Source organism: Nycticebus coucang, chromosome 4, assembly GCF_027406575.1.
Source record: "Nycticebus coucang isolate mNycCou1 chromosome 4, mNycCou1.pri, whole genome shotgun sequence".
In the NCBI taxonomy this organism is placed as follows: Eukaryota; Metazoa; Chordata; class Mammalia; order Primates; family Lorisidae; genus Nycticebus; species Nycticebus coucang.
Genome location: NC_069783.1, coordinates 74,236,551 through 74,261,068, shown reverse-complemented (window position 1 = coordinate 74,261,068; position 24,518 = coordinate 74,236,551). Strand labels below are relative to the sequence as shown.

General features: G+C 39.3%; 1 pseudogene; it reads right to left on the bottom strand.

The window, feature by feature from the left end:
* Positions 1-1,990: 1,990 nt before the first annotated feature.
* On the bottom strand, positions 1,991-24,518 carry LOC128584332 (52 kDa repressor of the inhibitor of the protein kinase-like; annotated as a pseudogene).

Below are 24,518 nucleotides of genomic sequence, written 5' to 3'. Positions count from 1 at the left end.
GGAATTTGATGAAAATTTTCTGGGTGGGTTTACTTTTGTGGTGGAGGGTTATGCTGCTCTTTATTCAGGATAGGTCTGAGAATATCCTGGAGAGCTGGTTTAGTTATGACAAATTTCTTCAACATGTGAATATTGTTAAAGAATTTAATTTCTCCATCATAAATGAAACTCAGTTTAGCTGGGTTCAGGATCCTGGGTTGAAAGTTATTTTGTTTTAGGAGATTAAAAGTCAATGACCATCCTCTTCTAGCTTGAAAGGTTTCAGCAGAGAGATTTACAGTTATTCTAGTATTCTTCTTCTTGTAGGTGATGGTTTTCTTTTGTCTGGCTGCTTTCAGAATTTTCTCCTTCACATTAACTTTAGTGAAATTGATTATGATGTATCTGGGGGATGTCTTCTTTGGGTTAAGTAGTGCTGGAGTTCTGAAACTGTCTGCTATCTGAATTTCAGAATCTCTTGGCATGTCTGGAAAGTTCTCCTTCATAATCTCATGGAGAATAGACTCTGTGCCTTGTGAAGCCACTTCGTCACTTTTGGGGATCCGTTTATCCCAGATCTCTCTGAGAGAGTGATCTGTTTTGCCCTCCATTTCTCTTCCTCTTTGAGAGTTTGGGAGAGTTCAAAAGCTTTGTCTTCAATGTCGGAAATCCTTCCTCTGCTTGCTCCATTCTGTTACTGAGGGGTTCTACTGTGTTTTTCAGATCTCTGAGGGATGCAACTTCTTGTCTCAATGTGTCAAAATCTTTGATCATTTGGTCTATGAATTCGTTGAATTCTTGAGATGTCTTTTGGGTTACTGCTTGGAATTCTAATTCTATCTTCTTTGCTATCCAGATTCTGAATTCGATTTCTGACATTTCAGCTATTTGTTTGTGCATGGGATCTTGTGCTGTCTCTGCCCCATTGATCCTTGGGGGATTTGATCTACTCTGATTATTCATATTGCCAGAGTTTTTTTGTTGATTCTGCCTCATGATTGTTTTTCACCGTTGCCTCTGGCCATCCTCAGAGTTGGGGAGGTGTCTCTCCAAGATTAGACCCCAGCATGATCACTCTATTGTTGCTGGATCTTTGTAGGGAGTGACCCTGTGTAGTTCCTCTGGGGCTGCCATAGCCAGGGAGTTCTGGTTGTGGAAGCAGCTCAGGAGTGTGACACACCCGGATCCAGCAACAGGGTGGGGGTGGTGCACATTTTTCTGAGAGTGCCTTGTACCCAGTGACTTTGGCACAGAGAGCCCAAGTCTACAGCAGTCTCTGGCCAGGAGAAGGGCTCTGCACAGAGGCAGGGAGGGCTCAGGAGGGCATGCGGCTACCAGAGTCCCTGGCCAGACAAGCAGGCTGGTGTGGAGGCAGGGAGGACACGGGTTTGTGCGGCTCCCATAGTTCCTGGTTAGGACTTGCGCAGGCCCAGTGGGCACGGGTCATGTGTCCAGGGTTGCGGCGCAGCTCTTGCCAATGTCTGAGGGGGCGCCGACTATGGTCGCGGTGCAGTTCTTATGGAGGTCTTGGCGGCTCAGCTCTTACGGAGGTCCTGGTGGTGCAGCAGTCCTTTACATATTTTTAACAACATATTTAAAACTCCTGGTAGTCAATTGCCAGCTTCATTGTAACATTTTATAAAATGTACTCTTTTCTCCCACACCTTCTCAAATTTATTTCTTCAAAGAATTGACAAGTCAATACACAATATAGATCCGCCATGATAGTAAATGTTAGGTCTAAAATGTCTTAACTAAAACAATTCAAGGGTCCCTTAGCAGAGATCACAAAAAAGAGAAACATGAGACTTTCAATGCTTTCTTCTGGAAGAACAGATAGATCTTCAAAGTGTGATAGTTCAAACCAGTGCCATTCAAATACATAGATTAGTGACTAAAGCATTCAATGGAGGCCTATGGGCAAAGATACTCAGTGATTGAGAGGCCTAAACACACCTATGGCTCTTCCTTCAAACATCAAATATAAGAGAAAGCCTGTTTTAAAAGTCCCTTAAGAATTTTCAACAGTTTCTGAATTAGCTGTAGAAAGCTCTGACTTAGTTGTATAGCATTTGAGATGTGTCTCTACCATTAAATACAGATTGAGTTTTATACCATATCATCAAAATTTATGTTAAATCCAAGTTGCTTGACCTACGGTCCATCAAAGTATGTTTTGAGATGCTTTCGTCCATTTTCATAGTAGTCATTCCTAACATTCATCATGGGAAGAATACACAGGATCTTCAGCAATGCACAGATACTGGGAAAAACCTGGTCTTTGGTAGGTGAAGGGCTTCATACATGGTGGGTGGAAGCTCCATATCTTTCCTTTTGTGTTGCCATTTGATTCCCCAACAGTTTGGCTGAGATCATGTCAGGATTGGATAAATGGGTTCTGCACATGTCATCATGGTGTTCCTCTGATGTATTGAATGGGGTTCACCTATGATTGAGGGAACCACAGATAAATATGTAAGAGCTTTGAGGTGCTATTCTGAGAATGTATCTTTTTTTCAAATTTCAGATTAATATAAGGTTACAAATGATTAGATGACGTTGTTTGTTAGGTAAAGTCTAAGCTGTAGTTGAGCCCTTCACCCAGAGGGTGTGCCGTGTACCCCTACATTGTGCCCATTAGGTGAGCACTTGCCAATCCCACTCCTTCCTCCTTTCTTCCCTCTCCCTCCTCCCCACCCCTCCCTACCTTTGTTTTTTTTTCTCTCGTGGGCATGTAGTTGTTCATCTACTACTTTCATATTAGTATTGAGTACATTGGATGTTTGCTTTTCCATTATTACAATACATTACTTAGGAGGCTGTTCTTTAAATCCATTCAGGTAAATACAAGATGTAAAGGCTCCATCTTTCTTTATAGCTGGATAGTATTTCATGATATATATATATATAAACACCATAGTTTGTTCATTTATTCATTTGTGAATTGATGGACACTTGGGTTGTTTCCATATCTTGGCAATTGTGAATTAACCTGTGATAAACATTCTAATGTAAATGACCTTATGGTAAAGTGATTTTTTTTTCTTCTGGGTAGGTACCTAGTAATGGGATGTGGGATTAAATGGGAGGTTTACTTTTAGCTCTTTGAGGATTCTCCATACTTCTATCCAAAAAGGTTGTACTAGTTTACAACCCATGAACAGTATATAAGTGTTTCCTTCTCTCCACACCCATGCCAGCATCTGTAGCTTGGAGACTTTGTGATGTGGGCTATTCTCAGTGGGGTCAGGTGATATCTCAAGGTGTTTTTGGTTTGCATTTCTCTGATGATAAGGGATGATGAACATTTTTTCATTTGTTTGGTGGCCATTCATCTGTCTTCTTAGGAGAAGGTTCTGTTCATGTCTTTTGCCCAGTGATATATGGGATTGTTACTTCTAGTACCCAAAGCAATTTACAGATTTTTCTTTTTTAAGACAGAGTCTCACTATGTTACCTTTGGTAGAGTGCTGTGCTGTCACAGCACACAGCAACCTCAAATTTTTAGGCTTAAGCAATTGTCTTGCCTTGGCCTCCAGAGTAGTTGGCCCACTGTGGCCCACCACAGTGCCCAGCTATTTTGTTGTCGTTTGCCAGTTCCGGCCCAGGTTCGAACCTGCCAGCACTGGTGTATGTGACCGGCACCCTAACCACTGAGCTATGGGAGCTAAGCCAAATTTGCAAATTTAATGCATTCTCCATTAAAATACCAACATCATACTTTTGAGAACTTGAAAAAATAATACTTCATTTCATATGGAACCAAAAAAAAAAAAAAAGACTCTAATTAGCAAAAGCAATTTTTACAAATAAAAATAAATCTGGAGGCATTATGTTATCAGACTTCAGGTTACACTACAAGTCTACAGTGATCGAAATAGCATGGTACTAGCACAAACATAGAGAAAGATCTATGGAACAGAAGAGAAAACCTAGAAATAAAACTAGCTTCATATCACCATTTGATCTTCAACAAACCAGAAAGCATATATTGGCCGGGTGTGGTGGCTCATGCTTGTAATTCTAGCACTCTGGGAAGCTGAGGCGGGTGGATTGCTTGAGTTCATGGGTTTGAGACCAGCCTGAGTAAAAAGTGAGACCCAGTCTCTACTAAAAATAGAAAAACTGAGGCAAGAGGATCGCGTGAGCCCAAGAATTGGAGATTACTGTGAGCTACAATGGCCAAGCCCTCTACCTAAGTGACAGCTTGAGACTCTGTCACCAAAGGGGAAAAATAAATACCATGGAAAAGAATCACTATTTAGTAAATGGTGCTGAAAGAACTGGTTAGTCACAAGTAGAAGATTGGAACTGGACCAACACCTCTCACCGCTTACAAAAATTGACTCATGCTAGATAAAAGATTTAAATCTAAGACACAAAATTATAAAATCTTGAGAAGAGTATGTAAGAAAAACTCTTGACAATATTGGCCTGGGGAAAGGTTTTATGAAGAAGACCCCCTTGGCAATCACAGCAACAAACAAAAATAAATAAATGGGATCTGATCAAGCTGATAAGCTTCTGCACAGCTAAGGAGACAATTAAAGCAAATATACAACCTTCAGACTAGGAGAAGATAGCATATTACGAATCTGACAAAGGGCTAATGACCAGAATCTACAGAGAACTCAAACTGATTAATTGAGAATGTATCTTTAAGTTCCTGAATAACGTGTTCCACTGTTGGAACACTTAGGGTTTCATTATAGTAACTCTCAGAAGTTAGTTGAGTTTCCAACCTATCTTGTTGAGCTCTGTGGAATTTCCCAGGGAGCTTCATCTGAATATCAAGTTTGGTTCCCAAATTTGTGGCTACCTCAACCCAAAACTCATAATAAACATCAACATTTTCCATCACTTCATTGAGTGAATTGAGTACTGCAGTCAAAATACAAGTTGCAAAGAAGACATCAGGGTTTGCCTCTGGATTCTTCTCCCAAAGACCCTTGTAAAAGAGAGATGTTTAAGAACAAGAATGGCAACAATGAAATTAAAATGTTACTGCACTACCTGGCACAAACGCTTGGCAGCTGTATAGTTATTCCATCTCATAGTTGAGAAGGCTATGCTGAACAGTTTGATGAGAATATTTCAGATTGTATATGAAACCAGCACATTGTACCCCTTGATTGCACTAATGTACACAGCTGTGATTTAACAATAAAAAAAAGAAAAAAGAAATAAATATAAAACAAGCACTTAAAGGAGATCTGCTAAAATTTCAAAAGCATCATACCTTCCTGTCCACTGAGAATGGCAAATTTCCTTCAGTTCTTTAGCCCTTTCTTCACTGTTTATTTTTTATTTTTATTTTATTTATTTATTTTTTTTTGGCCAGGGCTGGGTTTGAACTCGCCACCTCCGGCATATGGGACCGGCGCCCTACTCCTTGAGCCACAGGTGCCGCCCTTTCTTCACTGTTTAGAAAAAGAACAGAAATTAACATTGTCAAGTTCAGAAAGCAGTTGCACACTTCCTCAATTGTTCCCAATGCGACAGATTTTCTTATTACAGGTGGTGATTTTGCTGATCACATATTTAAGACACAGGAAGAGAAAGACGTGTAGATAGCTTGAGGATATTTCTCTAAAATGTCTAGAAGCAACAACTTTCATTTTAGGAAATATCCACTGGACACAATGTAAGCCTGGTTGTGATAATACTTCATATTTAGCCTCACTTCTCAGTCATGGTAGTGTGAAATTTCACAGCCAAAATTTCTGCAGTGGCTTCATGAAGCAGGAAGCCCACAAAGTCCTCTCTCAGGCTATGAGATTCATGGCGAACCTCACCAGCACCGGTAGGTGCTCCTCCCCTGCTATGTCCACTACATCGTCTGTGATAAGGGAAAAGCAGCATGAGTCTATTACTTCCTAAGAGTTTCTTCCCCAATGCACCTCTCACAGATTCCCAGCATCTGTTTCTGCTGTATTTTTGAACAAAACAATGTGTTAACTGCTGTTGTCTGAGATCACTTTCTCAGGACCGCTTCTCCAGAATTTACCCAGCTGTCCAGCTGTGCTTAACAGTTATCAGGCCTAAAGAGACCTTCTGGGAGTTCATTGGTCTCATGTCCCTCTAGAGCAGTGGTTCTCAGCCTTCAGTTCCTCATGTTGTAGTGACCCCCAACCATTAAATTATTTTCGTTGCTATTTCATAACTAATTTTGCTACTGTTATGAATCATAATGTAAGTATCTGATCTGCAGGATGGTCTTAGGCAACCCCTGTGAAAGGGTCGTTTGACCCCCAAAGGGGTCACAACCCAAAGGTTGAGAACCGCTGCTCTAGAGGTATGTTCTGCTTTCCCATAAGAATCAAGATTTCAAGTAGAGATTTTAGGTATTCTTTGTTTTCCTTCTCTTCACGCATTAGAGGTAAACTGTCCTCATCCTCTTCTTCACCCCCTCTTCTGCACTGGGGTTCTGAGCCTTGCTATGGCTGGTCTTTTTATGCATTTGTTCCTGTTCAGAAGTGTCATATTGATTTTTTTCTGTCTCGGTGTCCTGATTTCCTTTTCACTCAATTCTTTTATTCATTTTTTGTGTCTGCTGTGTAGATTGTTCAAATGACTAGTAAGGTCAGATATTGTTGGTATTGCTTTATCTTGAAGAATTATCCTATGAGGACTCTCTCTATGACATCACAAGTGTCTGCTTCAATTAATTTTGAGAAATGAAATAACCTAACCATGCTTTAATTTTCTGATGCCTCTGAAAAATATATAGTTCTACAGATCATAGAGGTCTCAAAGTGTTTGGCATATGATCGATAATGTTGATTTAGCTGATCAACATTACCCACTTCTGGCATCTGGCAGGATCCTGCAGGAACATGAGGGCCTGGGATTGCATGACCTTCCCCCTGCAGTTGGGGACAGTACAGAAGTTTGGTATTCTCTCTGGCTGGAGGCTCAGCCCTTCCTTACCCACCTGCTCAGGTTAGCTCCAACCCCACCCATTGTGGTTGAGAAGGAGAGCCAGCCGGGAGGCACATCAGCAGGGCCCACTGCCTGGAGTTAGTCTTTTATGGTGGTCTTCAGAAGCTCCTTAGACTAATATATTTTTTGCCTACCTGATATTCTTTCATCATTAGACAGGAAAGAATGAAAATATTAATAAATACAATAAGTTGTCAGTCCAGGAAACATGTAATGAAACAATTACAAAAACAAACAAAAATCAAACAAGACTTAGTAAAGAATAAAGAAGGGTAAAATCCAAAATTATAGAATTAAAAAACCATCTGGAAAGGAATAAAATGTTAAATCAACTAAGAGCTTATCCTTTGAGAAAATAACAATAATAAAATTGGAAGGTTATAAAAAAGCTCTGGCTAATTCAACAGTTAAAGCCAGTGTACAGGAATCGGCATAGGAAGGGAGGTATATAGATGCAAGGGAGAATTCTTAAGATCAGATGTCATTGTGAACAATTGAATCTTAATAAATTTCATATTATAACAAAATTGAAGATTGTCTAAAAAGGTTAAAATGGCCAAAATTGACTTCACAGGAAAGAGGAAACTTCTACAAACCAATATCCATAAAGAAACCCATTCATTCATCAAATGCATGTATATATTGAGCAGTTATTATGTGGCAGGCCTTGTTTAGGCACTCAGTGAAAAAAAACAAATCTCTATGCTCAAGGAGTTTAGATTAAAATTCTTAGTTATTCTAAGAATAACTTTTAGAAAAGAAAGCAAGTATAGCCAGAGTTATCAATTAGTACTTTCAAGCTTTCTTGTATCTTATAAAGCTGTTTCTCAGTATTGAAAACAGTAGAAAGATTCTTTTATCATTTGTAAAAGAATAACAGTTTTTATAATCTAGAAAACTTAAGGATATCAGCTCTGATTCTGTTCCACTGAGAGTAATAGCAAACCTCACTAATTAGTCACTTATATAAATCAGAAGTTTATTGATTCTCACAGAATACATGATCCTGCGGTAGATAGTTCCTGACACTAGCTGTTGGCTTAGCAAGTCTAAGGCCCATCAGAGTCCCTTAGCCTTTCCTGCATGACTGGTCACGTGATGGCTGCTACAAATCCAAATTTCACATCCACATTCTGGACAGGGAGGCTGAGTAAAGAAAGAAGAAAGGACCCCTCCACAAGCCATCAAAGGTCTTTCCAGACTTCTTATTATGCATCAAAAATCAGACTCCAGACAAAAAGAGAAAGATGGCGGCCGAGTAACAGCTTCCCTGCAACTGGAAACAGCGAGTCTGGGGAGACAAGGCTCCAGGCATCTCTGGCCAGTGGGATCTACCTATAATCATACCTTTGAGGATACAGGGAGCCAGCAAGGGACTTCTGGACCCCAAGAGGAGGACAAAAACAGTGGAAAACTGGCAAGTGGTTGCGTGTGTTCGATCGACCTAATCACACCAGCAACCGTAAGTACAAGCAGCAGTGAGAATGCAAACCGGAAAGGCCTTACCTGTGAACTGTTTCAGTGTTCTTGGACTTGGCACTCAGTTGAACTGCCTTGGGGAGAGCTTGAGCAGGAGTGTGGAGAACTTTGGGCATTGTCTGGGGCCCCAGACTGAGCCATTGAGCTGGGCGCAGGAAGCCATTGTGAAAGAACTGCCCCCGGCCCCTCAGGGTCTCAGAGCAGGGATTGGGTGGGTCAAAGTAACCTACTGACTCAGCAGCCTAAAGGCAGGGACTGAGCTGCCTTGCAGCCTTAAGCCTTAGGGGCAGAGTGAGATGGTTTTGGCACACTGGAGCCTTGGGCTGTTGCCCTGGGTAGAGTGCCGTGACGTCATAGCTCATAGCAACCTCAAACTCCTGGGCTTGGCGCCGCCCAGATGTCCATAAGAGCTGTGCAGCAACCCCCGACCGGTGACCCGCACCTACCGGGCTTCCACATTCCCTGACCAGGAACTGTGGGAGCCACGCAACCCTGCATCCTCCCTCCTGTGTCCCCCCAGCTTCCACACTAGCCCATTCATCTGGACAGGGACTCTGGTAGCTGCATGCCCTTTGGAGCCCTCCCTGCCTCTGCTCAGAGCTCTTCTCCTGGCCAGAGTCTGCTGGAGCCTTGGGCTCTCTGTGCCAAAGTCACTGAGCGCCTGCCACTCTCAGAACCGAGCGCACCACCCCCAGCCCTGTTGCTGGATCTGGGTGTGTCACAAACCGGAGCTGCTTCCACAACCAGAACTCCCTAGCTAGAGCAGCCCCAGAGGAACTACACAGGGTCACTCCCTACGAAGATCCAACAACAATAGAGTGATCCCGCTGGGGTCTAATCTTGAAAAGACACCTCCCCAACTCTGAGGACAGCCAGACGCAACAGTAAAAAAACAATCATGAGGTGAAATCAACAGAAAAACTCTGGCAATATGAATAATCAGAGTAGATAAACTCCCCCAAGGATCCATGGGGCAGAAACAGCACAAGACCCCATGCACAAACAAATAGCTGAGATGTCAGAAATTGAATTCAGGATCTGGATAGCAAATAAGATCGAATTAGAATTCCAAAAGTTATCTCAAGAATTCAACGGATTCAAAGACCAAATGACCAAAGATTTTGACACATTGAGGCAAGAAGTTGCATCCCTCAAAGATCTGAGAAACACAGTAGAATCCCTCAGTAACAGAATGGAGCAAGCAGAAGAAAAGATTTCTGACATTGAAGACAAAGCTTTCGAACGCTCCCAAACCCTCAAAGAAGAAGAGAAATGGAGAGCAAAAACAGACCACTCTCTCAGAGAGCTCTCGGATAATTTGAAGAAAACCAATATTTCTTATAGGGATCCCCAAAAGTGATGAAGTGGCTTCACAAGGCACAGAGTCTCTTCTCCATGAGATTATGAAGGAGAACTTTCCAGACAAGCCAAGAGATTCCGAAATTCAGATAGCAGACAGTTTCAGAACTCCAGCACGACTCAACCCAAATAAGACATCCCCCAGATACATCGTAATCAATTTCACTAAAGTTAATATGAAGGAGAAAATTCTGAAAGCTGCCAGATGAAAGAAAACCATTACCTACAAGAGGAAGAATATCAGAATAACTGCAGATCTCTCTGCTGAAACCTTTCAAGCTAGAAGAGGAGGGTCATTGACTTTTAATCTCCTAAAACAAAATAACTTTCAAACGAGGATCCTGTACCCAGCTAAACTGAGCTTCATTTATGACGGAGAAATTAAATACTTCAACGAAATTCACATGTTGAAGAAATTTGCCACAACTAAACCAGCTCTCCAGGACATTCTTAGACCTATCCTCCATAAAGACCAGAATAATTGTCCACCACAAAAGTAAACCCACCCAAAAAATTTTTGATTAAATTCCAACTTCCACAGTCACAAAAGGATTAAAAATGTCCACCGGTCTCTCGAAAGGCTTATCAATACTCTCAATTAATGTGAATGGTTTAAATTGTCCTCTGAAGAGGCATAGATTGGTGGACTGGATAAAAAAACTCAAGCCAGATATCTGCTGCATCCAAGAATCGCATCTTACATTAAAAGACAGATATAGACTCAGGATGAAGGGATGGTCATCTATATTCCAGGCAAATGGAAAGCAGAAAAAAGCAGGTGTTGCAATCCTGTTTGCAGATGCAATAGGCTTTAAACCAACCAAAATAATTAAGGATAAGGATGGACTCTTCATATTTGTTGAAGGTAATACTGAATATGATGAGATTTCAATTATTAATATTTATGCACCCAACCACAACGCACCTCAATTTATAACAGAAACTCTAACAGACATGAGCAACTCGATTTCCTCAACTTCCATGGTAGTTGGAGATTTTAACACCCCTTTAGCAGTCCTGGATAGATCCTCCAAAAAGAAGCTAAGCAAAGATATTTTAGATTTAAACTCAACCATTCAACATCTGGACTTAACAGACATCTACAGAACATTTTATCCCCAAAAAACTGAATACGCAATCTTCTCATCAGCCCATGGAACATACTCCAAAATCGACCACATCCTAGGCCACAAATCTAACCTCAGCAAATTAAAAAAATAGAAATTATTCCTTGCATCTTCTCAGACCATCATGGAATAAAAGTTGAACTAAACAACAACCGGAACCTGCATACGCATACAAAAACATGGAAGCTAAACAACCTTATGCTGAAGGATACATGGGTTATAGATGAGATTGAGAAGGAAATCACCATATTTTTGGAACAAAACAACAATCAAGAAACGAATTACCAGAACCTCTGGGATACTGCAAAGGCACTCCTAAGAGGGAAATTTATAGCACTGCAAGCCTTCCTCAAGAAAACGGAAAGAGAGGAAGTCAATAACTTAATGGAAAATCTCAAGCAACTGGAGAAAGAAGAACACTTCACCCCCAAACGCAGCAGAAGAAAAGAAATAACCAAAATCAGAACAGAATTAAACGAAATTGAAAACAAAAGAATTATACAATAGATCAATAAATCCAAAAGCTGGTTTTTTGAAAAGATGAATAAAATAGATTAACCTTTGGCCAACCTAACCAGGAAAAAAAGAGTAAAATCTCTAATTTCATCAATCAGAAAAGGTAATGATGAAATAACAACAGACCCCTCAGAAATTCAAAAAATCCTTAATGAATACTGCAAGAAACTCTACTCTCACAAATATGAAAATCTGAAAGAAATTGACCAATACCTGGAAGCACGTCACCTACCAAGACTTACCCAGAACGAAGTGAAAATGTTGAACAGGCCTATATCAAGTTCTGAAATAGCAACAACTATACACAATCTCCCTAAGAAGAAAAGCCCACGACCAGATGGCTTTACATCAGAATTCTACCAAACATTTCAAGAAGAACTAGTACCTATATTACTAAACCTCTTCCAAAATATAGAAAAAGAAGGAATATTACCCAGCACATTCTATGAAGCAAACATCACCTTGATCCCCAAACCAGGGAAAGACCCAACAAGAAAAGAAAATTATAGACCAATATCACTAATGAATATAGATGCTAAAATACTCATAAGATCCTAACAAACAGAATCCAACAACACATCAAAAAAATTATACACCATGTCCAAGTCAGATTTATCCCAGGGTCTCAAGGCTGGTTCAATATACGTAAATCTATAAATGTAATTCAACACATAAACAAACTTAAAAATAAAGACCATATGATTCTTTCAATTGATGCAGAAAAAGCTTTTGATAATATCCAGCATCCCTTCATGATCAGAGCACTTAACAAAATTGGTATAGAAGGGACATTTCTTAAACTAATAGAGGCCATCTACAGCAAACCCACAGCCAATATCGTATTGAATGGAATTAAATTGAAATCATTTCCACTTAGATCAGGAACCAGGCAAGGTTGCCCATTGTCTCCATTGCTCTTTAACATTGTAATGGAAGTTTTAGCCATTGCAATTAGGGAAGAAAAGGCGATCAAGGGTATCCACATAGGGTCAGAAGAGATGAAACTCAGTCTTCACAGATGATATGATCGTATATCTGGAAAACACTAGGGATTCTACTACAAAACTTTTAGAAGTGATCAAGGAATATAGCGATGTCTCAGGCTACAAAATCAACACCGATAAATCTGTAGCCTTTATATATACCAACAATAACCAAGCCGAACAAACAGTGAAGGACTCTATTCCTTTCACAGTAGTGCCAAAGAAGATGAAATATTTGGGAGTATACCTAACAAAGGACGTGAAAGATCGCTACAAAGAGAACTATGAAACTCTAAGAAAAGAAATAGCCGAAGATGTTAACAAATGGAAAAACATACCATGCTCATGGCTGGGAAGAATCAACATTGTTAAAATGTCCATACTGCCCAAAACAATATATAATTTTAATGCAATTCTTATTAAAGCTCCATTGTCATACTTTAAAGATCTTGAAAAAATAATACTTCGTTTTATATGGAATCAGAAAAAACCTCAAATAGCCAAAACATTACTGAGCAATAAAAACAAAGCAGGAGGAATCACACTACCAGACCTGAGACTGTACTATAAATTCATAGTGATCAAAACAGCATGGTACTGGCACAAAAGCAGAGAAGTCGATATCTGGAACAGAATAGAGAACCAAGAGAGGGATCCAGCTACTTACCGTTATTTGATCTTTGACAAGCCAATTAAAAACATTCAGTGGGGAAAAGATTCCCTGTTTAACAAATGTTGCTGGGTAAACTGGCTGGCAACCTGTAGAAGATTGAAACTGGACCCACACCTTTCACCATTAACTAAGATAGACTCTCACTAGATAAAAGATTTAAATTTAAGACATGAATCTATAAAAATACTTGAAGAAAGTGCAGGGAAAACTCTTGAAGGAATCAGCCTGGGTGAATATTTTATGAGGAGGACTTCCCAGGCAATTGAAGCAGTATCAAAAATACACTACTGGGACCTGATCAAACTAAAAAGCTTCTGCACAGCCAAGAACATAGTTTGTAAAGCAAGCAGATAGCCCTCAGAATGGGAGAAAATATTTGCAGGTTATATCTCCGATAATGGTCTAATAACCAGAATCCACAGAGAACTTTAACGTATTAACAAGAAAAGAACACGTGACCCCATCTCAGGGTGGGCAAGGGACTTGAAGAGAAACTTCTCTAAAGAAGACCAATGCAAAAATCTACAAACACATGAAAAAAAGCTCATCATCCTTAATCATCAGAGAAATGCAAATTAAAACTACTTTGAGATATCACCTAACCCCAGTAAGAGTAGTCCACATAACAAAATCCCCAAACCAGAAATTTTGGCGTGGATGCGGAGGAAAGGGCACACTTCTACACTGCTGGTGGGAATGCCCACTAATGCGTTCCTTCTGGAAGGATGTTTGGCGAATACTTGGAGACCTAAAAATAGACCTGCCATTCGATCCTATAATTCCTTTACTAGGTTTATGCCCAGAAGACCAAAAGTCACAATATAACATAGACATCTGTACCAAAATGTTTATTGCAGCCCAATTCATATTTGCAAAGTCATGGAAGAAGCCCAAGTGCCCATCGACCCACAAATGGACTAGCAAATTGTGGTACATGTATACCATGGAATATTATGCAGCCTTAAAGAAAGATGGAGACTTTACCTCTTTCATGTTTACATGGATGGAACTGGAACATATTCTTCTTAGCAAAGTATCTCAGGAATGGAAGAAAAAGTATCCAATGTACTCAGCCCTACTATGAAGCTAAATTATAGCTTTCACATGAAGACTATAACCCAACTATAGCACAAGACTATGGGGAAAGGGCCAAGGAAGGGGAAGGGATGGGGGAGGTTTTGGCGGAAGGAGGGAAATGGGTGGGGCCACATCTATGGTGCATCTTAGAAGGGGTACAGGTGATTGCACTAATGTACACAGCTATGATTTAACAATAAAAAAAAAGTACAAAAAAAAAAAATCAGACTCCAGTCATGTGTCATGAGTCTGCTCCTACTTGCCAACGAGGCTGGGAAGTTGACTGTCTCAGCTTTCCAGTACCCAGAGCTGAGTTAGGCAAGAGAAGAAAGATTAAAAGCAATATTCAATTATCCAAACCTCAGTATCAGCCAGGTGTGGATAAAAAAAGGAAACCACAAGACCTATGTCGCTAAGAAATATAGAAGCAAAAATTTTTGATAACACTGTAATAAATCAAATCTGGCAATATAATATAAAAATAATACACCATAAGCAAGTTGGCTTTATCTCAGGAATATAATATTCATTTAAAATAAGGAAATCTATAAGTGTATTTTTTTCACATCCTAGAATAAGAATCTTTGTGTAAACCACTTTATAGAGGTATAATTGACACATAAAAAGATGTACATAATTAATGTCTTCAACTTAATGTGTTGGAGATAAGTATACACTTATGGAACTGTCACTGCAATCTAGGCCATAAACATTAACTCCAAAAGTTTCTTCCTGTCTTTTTTATTTTTATTATTTTTTGTGATAAGAAAACTTGATATTTACCTTCTTAGCACATTTTTAAATATGCAATACAGTATTGTTGACCATAGGCACTATGCTTATGACAGATCTCTAGGACTCATTTATCTCGTACAACTGAAATTTTGTATGCTTTGACTAACACCTTTTCATTTCCCACCTCCCCCCAGCCCCTGGCAACTACCATTCTACTCTCTGTTTCTATGACTTTGACTCTTTTAGATTCCTCATGTAAGTGGTTCTCATGGAGGGTTTATTTTTCTGTGTCTGCCTTATTTTACTCAGTATAATGTCACCTTGCTGAATATAATAACAGCACTTTCTTCTTTTTAAAGGCAGAATAATATTTCACTGTCCTACTCTGTTTGGATTGCTATAACAAAATGTCCTACACCAACTGGCTTATGAACAAAAATAATTTATTTATCACAGCTCTGAAGTCAGGAAAGCCCAAGAACAAGGTGTTGGCAGGGTCAGTGTCCAGTGAGGGCCATCTTTTCACTATAACTTCATAGGGCAGGAGGGGGAGAAATCTCTCTGGTGTCTTATCCATAGAGGTACTAATCCCCTTCATGAAGGCTCTCATGACCTGATCACCTCCCAAAGGCCCCACCTTCTAATTCCTTGGGGGTTAGGATCTCAACAAATGAATTTGGGGAGACACAAATATTTGGACCATGACTCTACTCTCTCTGTATTTTTCCACTGCATTTTCTTTATCCATTCATCTGTCAATGGATATTTAGGTTGCTTCCATATCTTGGCTATTGTGAATGATGCCATAATAAACATGGGGGATCTCAGTATCTTTGAGATTATGATTTCCATTTCTTTGAATATATATTCAAAAGTACAATTGCTGAATCATATAACAGTTCTATTTTTAATTTTTTGAGGAAACTTCATAGTGTTTTTCTTAGTAGCTGCAACATTTATATTCCCACAAAAAGTACAAGGGTTCCCTTTTCTCTATAGTCTCACCAACACTTGTTACCTTTTGAGATTTAAAAAAAAATAATAGCCACACTAGTATTTGTAAGGTGATATCTCATTGTGGAAAAGTTTTTTTTTTTTTTTTTTTTAATAGATGTTGAGTAAAGCGTTCAGATATAGTTGCCCCTTGGATAACTCGGGTTTGAGCTGTACCAGTCCACTCATAATCAGGTTTCCTTCTACCTCTGCCCTCCCTGAGGCAGTAAGACCTCACCTCCTCATGTTTCTCACCGTAAAGATGTAGAGAATGGAAACCTTTCTGATGATCCACTTTCACTTAATGAATAGTGAATATATTTTCACTCTTTTATTACATGGGGTGGCCATAAAGTTCATGTACAATTTTAAATTGCACACGGACTTTATGACCACCCTGTATGTTAATAATATTTTCCTTTCTTTAGCTTACTTTATTGTAAGAATATAGTACATAAGGCACATGACATACAAAATGTGTTAAGCGAGTGTTTATGTTATTGGTAAGGCTTCCAGTTAACAGTAGGCTGTTAAGAGGGAGTCAAAAGTCATATGTACTTTTTCAATTGTACGGGGGTCAGCTCCCCAATCTTAAAATTAATTCCTGATAGAATTGTTTTTAGAAATCAGTAGATAATTTTGTTTCCTTTTTAACATGGGAAACATGCATACACTATCATAAAATCCTACAGGAAGAGAAGAACAAACACTGTGACTGTTACTGTTTAACACTTTTCTGAAAGTTTTAGTGAACACAACAAGCTGTGGAAAGGATTAAGTTGGATAACGATCAGAAATGACATGGCAAAGTTAAGATTTCCTTGCAGTGTTTTCCTAGACAGCTCAAGGAAATGAACTAATAAAACTTTACTAAGATGAATAGTTAAAAATGGTATATGTTACATAAAAGGTTTGGTCCATATTCAGGACAGAACATATCATTGTAGAAAGACCCCATTGGCAGAGGTGGAAGAATTCAAATACGTAAGATTAGATTTAATTTGAAATATTCTGGACCCAGTTTACTGAAATAAAACTCCAAAAGAAACAAAAACAGACAATTTGGTAATGAATGATATATTTCTGAAGAGATTTCTCAATATAATAATTTATCTCTAAATAAATTATGTATTTGATAAAAATTCGTAACATGGGGGGTATGAGACACCGAGATTCTAAAGTTCATGTGGGTAAACAGGTAATAATAGCTTATAAAATGTGAAAAACATTCCTGGTACGGAGACATAAGATACTGGATAGTAAAGCATACACATTTCCAATAATTAAGAGTACAGGCTTTGACTTGCAGCTATGACGGAGTGGCTTGCTATAGCATAGCCCAATGTTCCTGCCAAGAAAATTAGAAAAGCCCAGATAGAATACAAAAACCATCCATTTGAAGGCACCAGCAAGCTGCCAACACAAAGAGAAGCTAATGGAATGACATCGCTAAGCCCTGAAAGAGCATGACTCGAGTCCTATAGTGTGAGAAAGTGATTAATAGCACAGAACTCAAGCACTGCGATAAGTAGCTATTTCCATACTGAGGCCTTTGAAGCCTCCCCAAAGCTGCCCTCACTAGAATTATGATCCCAAAGGCCTCCTGATTAAACCTTCACTCAAGACTCACCCTTCCGGAGGTGTAAAGAGGAAGATGGGCAGGAGAAGCCTCTAGAACTTCTTCTACATCTGACCCCTGGAGGTCAAATCTCCATGCCCTAGCTTTTTGTTCTTCCTCTTGCCAACCCCAAACATGATACAGTGAAGACTGCAGTCTCTGGGGTTGTGGCCAAGGCCCTGTGTGTGGTGAACGTCAGAGGAGAGGCAGGGGAATCCTCTGCTTTGTTGCTGCTCCCTGCTCTGCGTTATCACCTCAGGATGAGTAACACTGAGACTTCAGTAGTTCAAACTTTTTGGCATTGCCCCTTAAATTTTAAAAAATGGGTCAGAAGAGGCATGACTTATCTTTATCCAATTACTGGCATGAGGTAGGAATTCACTTGGTATTCCATTTTCTACCTTGAATGGGGTTCAGGGACTCTGGTCAGTGGAGGTGGTCAGGCTCTACAATATGCACCAAAGGACACTCCAGCCCTCGTTGCATAGGGCCAGGCACGTGCAGTGCCCCACATGGCCACTTTCTTCAAAAATGGCCTCTGAGGTGCCTCTGCCCCATGTGTCTACAGTGTAATGTTAAGATGACATAAAGTTTCCTTAACAAAAACTGCCAAGAAAGGCTTGGAGCTGAATAGAAGAGCATGGAAAATGTGTGAACACCTACAAGTACTGTTCATCTTCTTTGTGGCCAACATGAGGACAACTAGCTATACGATATCTGAGTGTCTGGGAGTACAGCCAGGTATTCTTTGGAATAAATAAGGTGGTGGAATAAACATGATTGTGGCCTTGGGTTGGAGCCTTTTTGATGACAACAAAGCCAACTCGCACTAGGTGAGCAAGAATTTGAGGGGCAAAAACGGATCATTTACTCAGAGAACTCTCGGATAATTCGAAGAAAAGCAATATATGAATAATTGGGATTTCGGAGAATGATGAAGTGGCCTCAAAGGGCACAGAGGCCCTTCGGCATGAAATTATGAAAGAAAATTTTCCAGACATGCCTAGAGAATCTGAAATTCAGATAGCAGACAGCTTCAGAACCCCAGCACGATTCAACCCCAATAAGTCATCCACCAGGCATATCATAATTAGCTTCACTAAAGTTAATATGAAAGAAAAGATTCTGAAAGCAGCCCGGCGAAAGAAAACCATTACGTACAAAGGAAAGAATATTAGAATAACTGCAGATCTCTCTGCTGAAACTTTTCAAGCCAGAAGAGGGTGGTCATTGACTTTTAATCTCCTAAAGCAAAATAACTTTCAACCCAGGATCTTGTATCCAGCTAAACTGAGTTTCATTTATGATGGAGAAATTAAATACTTCAATGACATTCATATGTTGAAAAAATTTGCCATAAGTAAACCAGCTTTTCAGGATATTCTCAGACCTATCCTCCACAATGACCAACCCAATCCTATACAACAAAAGTAAACTCACTCAGAAACTTTGGATCAAACTCCAACTTCTACACTGGAGAAAGGATTAAAAATGTCCACTGGACCTTTGAAAAACTCGATACCCAAAATTCCACCAGACTTATCAATACTCTCCAATAATGTGAATGGCTTAAACTGTCCTCTAAAGAGGCATAGGTTAGCTGACTAGATACAAAAACTCAGGCCAGATATCTGTTGCATACAAGAGTCACATCTTAACCTAAAAGACAAATACAGACTCAGGGTGAAAGGATGGTCATCCATATTTCGGGCAAATGGTAATCAGAAAAAAGCAGGTGTTGCAATTTTATTTGCAGATACAGTAGGCTTTAAACCATCAAAAGTAAGGAAGGACAAGAATGGTCACTTCATATTTATTAAGGGTAATACTCAATATGATGAGATCTCAATTATTAATATCTATGCACCCAACCAGAATGCACCTCAATTTATAAGAGAAACTCTAACAGACATGAGTAACTTGATTTCCTCCAGCTCCATAATCGTCGGAGATCGATTATCGTCAACACTCCTTTGGCAGTGTTGGATCGATCCTCCAGCAAGAAGCTGAGCAAAGAAATCTTAGATTTAAACCTAACCATCCAATATTTAGATTTAGCAGACATCTACAGAGCATTTCATCCCAACAAAACTGAATACACATACTTCTCATCAGCCCACGGAACTTACTCCAAAATTGACCACATTTTAGGTCACAAGTCTAACCTCAGTAAATTTAAAGGAATAGAAATTATTCCTTGCATCTTCTCAGACCATCATGGAATAAAACTTGAATTGAGTAACAACAGAAATCTGCATACTCATACAAAAACACGGAAGTTAAATAACCTTATGCTGAATGATAGCTGGGTCAGAGATGAGATTAAGAAAGAAATCGCCAATTTTTTGGAACAAAACGACAATGAAGACACAAACTATCAGAACCTCTGGGACACTGCAAAGGCAGTTCTAAGAGGGAAATTTATAGCACTGCAAGCCTTCCTCAAGAGAACGGAAAGAGAGGAAGTTAACAACTTAATGGGACATCTCAAGCAACTGGAAAAGGAAGAATATTCCAAACCCAAACCCAGTAGAAGAAAAGAAATAACCAAAATTAGAGCAGAATTAAATGAAATTGAAAACAAAAGAATAATACAACAGATCAATAAATAAAAAAGCTGGTTTTTCAGAAAGGTCAATAAAATAGATAAACCTCTGGCCAACCTAATCAGAAAAAAAGAGTAAAATCTCTAATATCATCAATCAGAAACAACAAAGACGAAATAACAACAGACTCCTCAGAAATCCAAAAAATCCTTAATGAATATTACAAGAAACTTTATTCTCAGAAATATGAAAATCTGAAGGAAATAGACCGATACTTGGAAGCACGCCACCTTCCAAGACTTACCCAGAATCAAGTGGAAATATTGAACAGACCCATATCAAGTTCAGAAATAGCATCAACTATACAAAACCTCCCTAAAAAGAAAAGCCCGGGACCAGATGGTTTCACGTCAGAATTCTACCAAACCTTTAAAGAGGAATTAGTACCTATATTACTCAACCTGTTCCAAAAGGTAGAAAAAGAAGGAAGACTACCCAACACGTTCTATGAAGCAAACATCACCCTGATCCCCAAACCAGGAAAAGACCCAACAAGAAAAGAAAATTATAAACCAATATCACTAATGAATATAGATGCAAAAATATTCAACAAGATCCTAACAAACAGAATCCAGCAACACATCAAACAAATTATACACCATGACCAAGTCGGTTTTATCCCAGGGTCTCAAGGCTGGTTTAATATACGTAAATCTATAAATGTAATTCAGCACATAAACAAATTAAAAAACAAAGACCGATTTCTCTCAATCGACGCAGAAAAAGCTTTTGATAATATCCAGCATCCCTTCATGATCAGAACACTCAAGAAAATTGGTCTAGAAGGGACTTTTTTTAAACTGATAGAGGCCATCTACAGCAAACCCACAGCCAATATCACATTGAATGGAGTTAAATTGGAATCATTTCCACTCAGATCAGGAACCAGACAAGGCTGCCCATTGTCTCCATTGCTTTTCAACATTTTAATGGAAGTTTTAGCCACCACAATTAGGGAAGAAAAGGTGATCAAGGGTATCCATATAGGGTCAGAAGAGATCAAACTTTTGCTCTTCACAGATGGTATGATTGTGTATCTGGAAAACACTAGGGACTGTACTACAAAACTCCTAGAAGTGATCAAGCAATACAGCAGCATCTCAGGTTACAAAATCAACATTCATAAATCGGTAGCCTTCATATACACCAACAACAGTCAAGTTGAAAAAGCAGTTAAGGACTCTATCCCATTCACAGTAGTGCCAAAGAAGATGAAATATTTGGGAATTTACCTAACAAAAGACGTGAAAGATCTCTATAAAGAGAACTATGAAACTCTAAGAAAAGAAATAGCTGAAAATGTTAACAAATGGAAAAACATACCATGCTCATGGCTGGGAATAATCAACATTATTAAAATGTCCATACTACCCAAAGCAATATATAATTTCAACGCACTCCCTATTAAAGCTCCACTGTCATATTTTAAAGATCTTGAAAAAACAATACTTCGTTTTATATGGAATCAGAAAAAACCTCGAATAGCCAAGACATTACTCAGAAATAAAAACAAAACAGGAGGAATCACACTACCAGACCTCAGATTTTACTACAAATTGATAGTGATCAAAACAGCATGGTATTGGCACAAAAACAGAGAAGTAGATATCTGGAACAGAATAGAGAACCAAGAGATGAATCCAGCTACTTACCGCTATTTGATCTTTGACAAGCCAATTAAAAACATTCAGTGGGGAAAAGATTCCCTATTTAACAAATGGTGCTGGGTGAACTGGCTGGCAACCTGCAGAAGACTGAAATTGGACCCACACCTTTCACCATTAACTAAGATAGACTCTCATTGGATTAAAGATTTAAACTTAAGACATGAAACTATAAAAATACTAGAGGAAAGTGCAGGGAAAACTCTTGCAGAAATTGGTCTGGGTGAGTATTTTATGAGGAGGACCCCCCCCCGGGCAATTGAAGCAGCTTCAAAAATACACTACTTGGACTTGATCAAACTAAAAAGCTTCTGCACAGCCAAGAACACACTACATAAAGCAAGCAAACAGCCCTCAGAATGGGAGAAGATATTTGCAGAGTATATCTCTAACAAAGTTTTAATAACCAGAATCCACAGAGAACTCAAACGCATCAGCAAGAAAAAAACAAGGGATGCCATCGCAGGCTGGGCAACGGATTTGAAGAGAAACTTCTCTGAAGAAGACAGGTGTGTGGCCTGCAGACATATGAAAAAATGCTCATCATCTTCAATCATCAGAGAAATGCAAATCAAAACTACTTTGAGATATCATCTAACTCCAGTGAGACTAGCCTATATCACAAAATCTCAAGACCAGAGATGTTGGAGTGGATGTGGAGAAAAGGGAACACTTCTGCACTGCTGGTGGGAATGCAAATTAATACATTCCTTTTGGAAAGAGATATGGAGAACACTTAGAGATCTAAAAATAGATCTGCCATTCAATCCTGTAATTCTTCTGCTGGGCATATACCCAGAAGATCAAAAATCACAACATAACAAAGATATTTGTACCAGAATGTTTATTGCAGCCCAATTCATAATTGCTAAGTCATAGAAAAAGCTCAAGTGCCCATCGATCCATGAATGGATTAATAAATTGTGGTATATGTACACCATGGAATATTATGCAGCCTTAAAGAAAGATGGAGACTTTACCTCTTTCATGTTTACATGGATGGAGCTGGAACATATTCTTCTTAGTAAAGTATCTCAAGAATGGAAAAAAGTACCCAATGTACTCAGCCCTACTATGAAACTAATTTGGGGCTCTCACATGAAAGCTATAACCCAGTTACAACCTAACAATAGGGGGAAGTGGGAAAGGGAGGGGAGGGAGGGGGGTGGTGGATAGAGGGAGGGGGATTGGTGGGATCATACCTGTGGTGCATCTTACAGGGGTATTTGTGTAACTTGGTAAATGTAGAATGTAAATGTTTTGGCACAGTAACTGAGATAATGCCAGGAAGGCTATGTTAACCATTGTGATGAAAATGTGTCAAATGGTCTATGAAGCGAGTATATGATGCCCCATGATCATATCAATGTATACAGTTATGATTTAATAAAAAAAATTATAAAACTGAAGGTCAGAGACATTAAGTAACTTTCCCAAGACCACCTCATTAGACAATAGCTGAGCTCAAATTCAAATTCTGGTTGCTAACAATTCCCCATGTTCTTAACTAATAATTGTGTGTGTATATATACATACACACACATAAATAGAAAAATTCAGGAAGGATGTATACACTCATGGTTTACCTCTAAAATGATGGATTATTGTTTGATTAGTTAGTTAAATCAATCTAGGTTTGCCTACATGAAAGAGACACCTATAGTAACAATAGCTTAAACCAGATGGAAGATTATTTCTCTCTCAATCCACAGCAGAGATGTAGATAAGCCAGGGATAATATAACTGTTTAGGCTCCTTCTATCTTTGTGCCACCCCACGGGACCATCCTTCTCTACATGGTCCAGCCCGGGGCACCGCTGTATTCTTGTTCCAAGCAAGAGGACAGAGAAAGGGAAGAAGGAAGCACATACATCACCTCTGCAATTAGCTGAGGCTAGTTTAAGCTTCTACCCTCAGGAAGCACCAAAAATAGAGCAGCTGAAACAAGAATTTCATTTCTCTCTTGTATAACAGTTTAGAAAAGGTGGGTCGGCTCTGTTCCACGAGATGATCCAAGGATCCAGGCTGGTGGGATGTTCTGCCATCCTAACTACATGGCTTCCGTGTCTGGGTGTAAGGGAGTTTACTCTAACGACTGACAATTTCCAGTCTAGAAGAAAGGAATAAAAAGAAGCTATTCTTCCTAGTAAAGTATCTCAAGAATGGAAGAAAAAGTATCCAATGTACTCAGCCCTACTATGAAACTAATTTATGGCTTTCATATGAAAGCTATAACCCAGTTATAACCTAAGAATATGGGGAAGGGGGAGAGGGAGGGGTGGGAGGGGGAAGATGAGTGGAGGGAAGGTGATAGGTGGGATTACACCTGCGGTGCATCTTACATGTGAAACTTAGTAAATGTAGAATATAATTGTCTTAACACAATAACTAAGAAAATGCCAGGAAGGCTATGTTAACCAGTGTGATGAAAATGTGTCAAACTGTTTATAAAACCAATGTATGGTGCCCCATGATCGCATTAATGTACACAGCTATGATTTAATATTAATTAAAAAAGCAGCAGAAAAAAAAAAAAAAGAATTTGAGAGGCAAAGTTAATCTCCTCTTCACCCACCACACAAAGGAGGAGGTGAATGAGTGGTTCACGAAATACTTGCATCATTGGAAATGGATTACACAGAGCTGGCAACAAAGCAACTGTCACTATGCGCCTGGTGTCGTAGCCCCTGAAGCAGTTCCACACTTCATGGAGCCACAGCTGAGGTGGCTGGGCCTGCCCAGTGCCCATGTCAGGTGAGGTGACCAT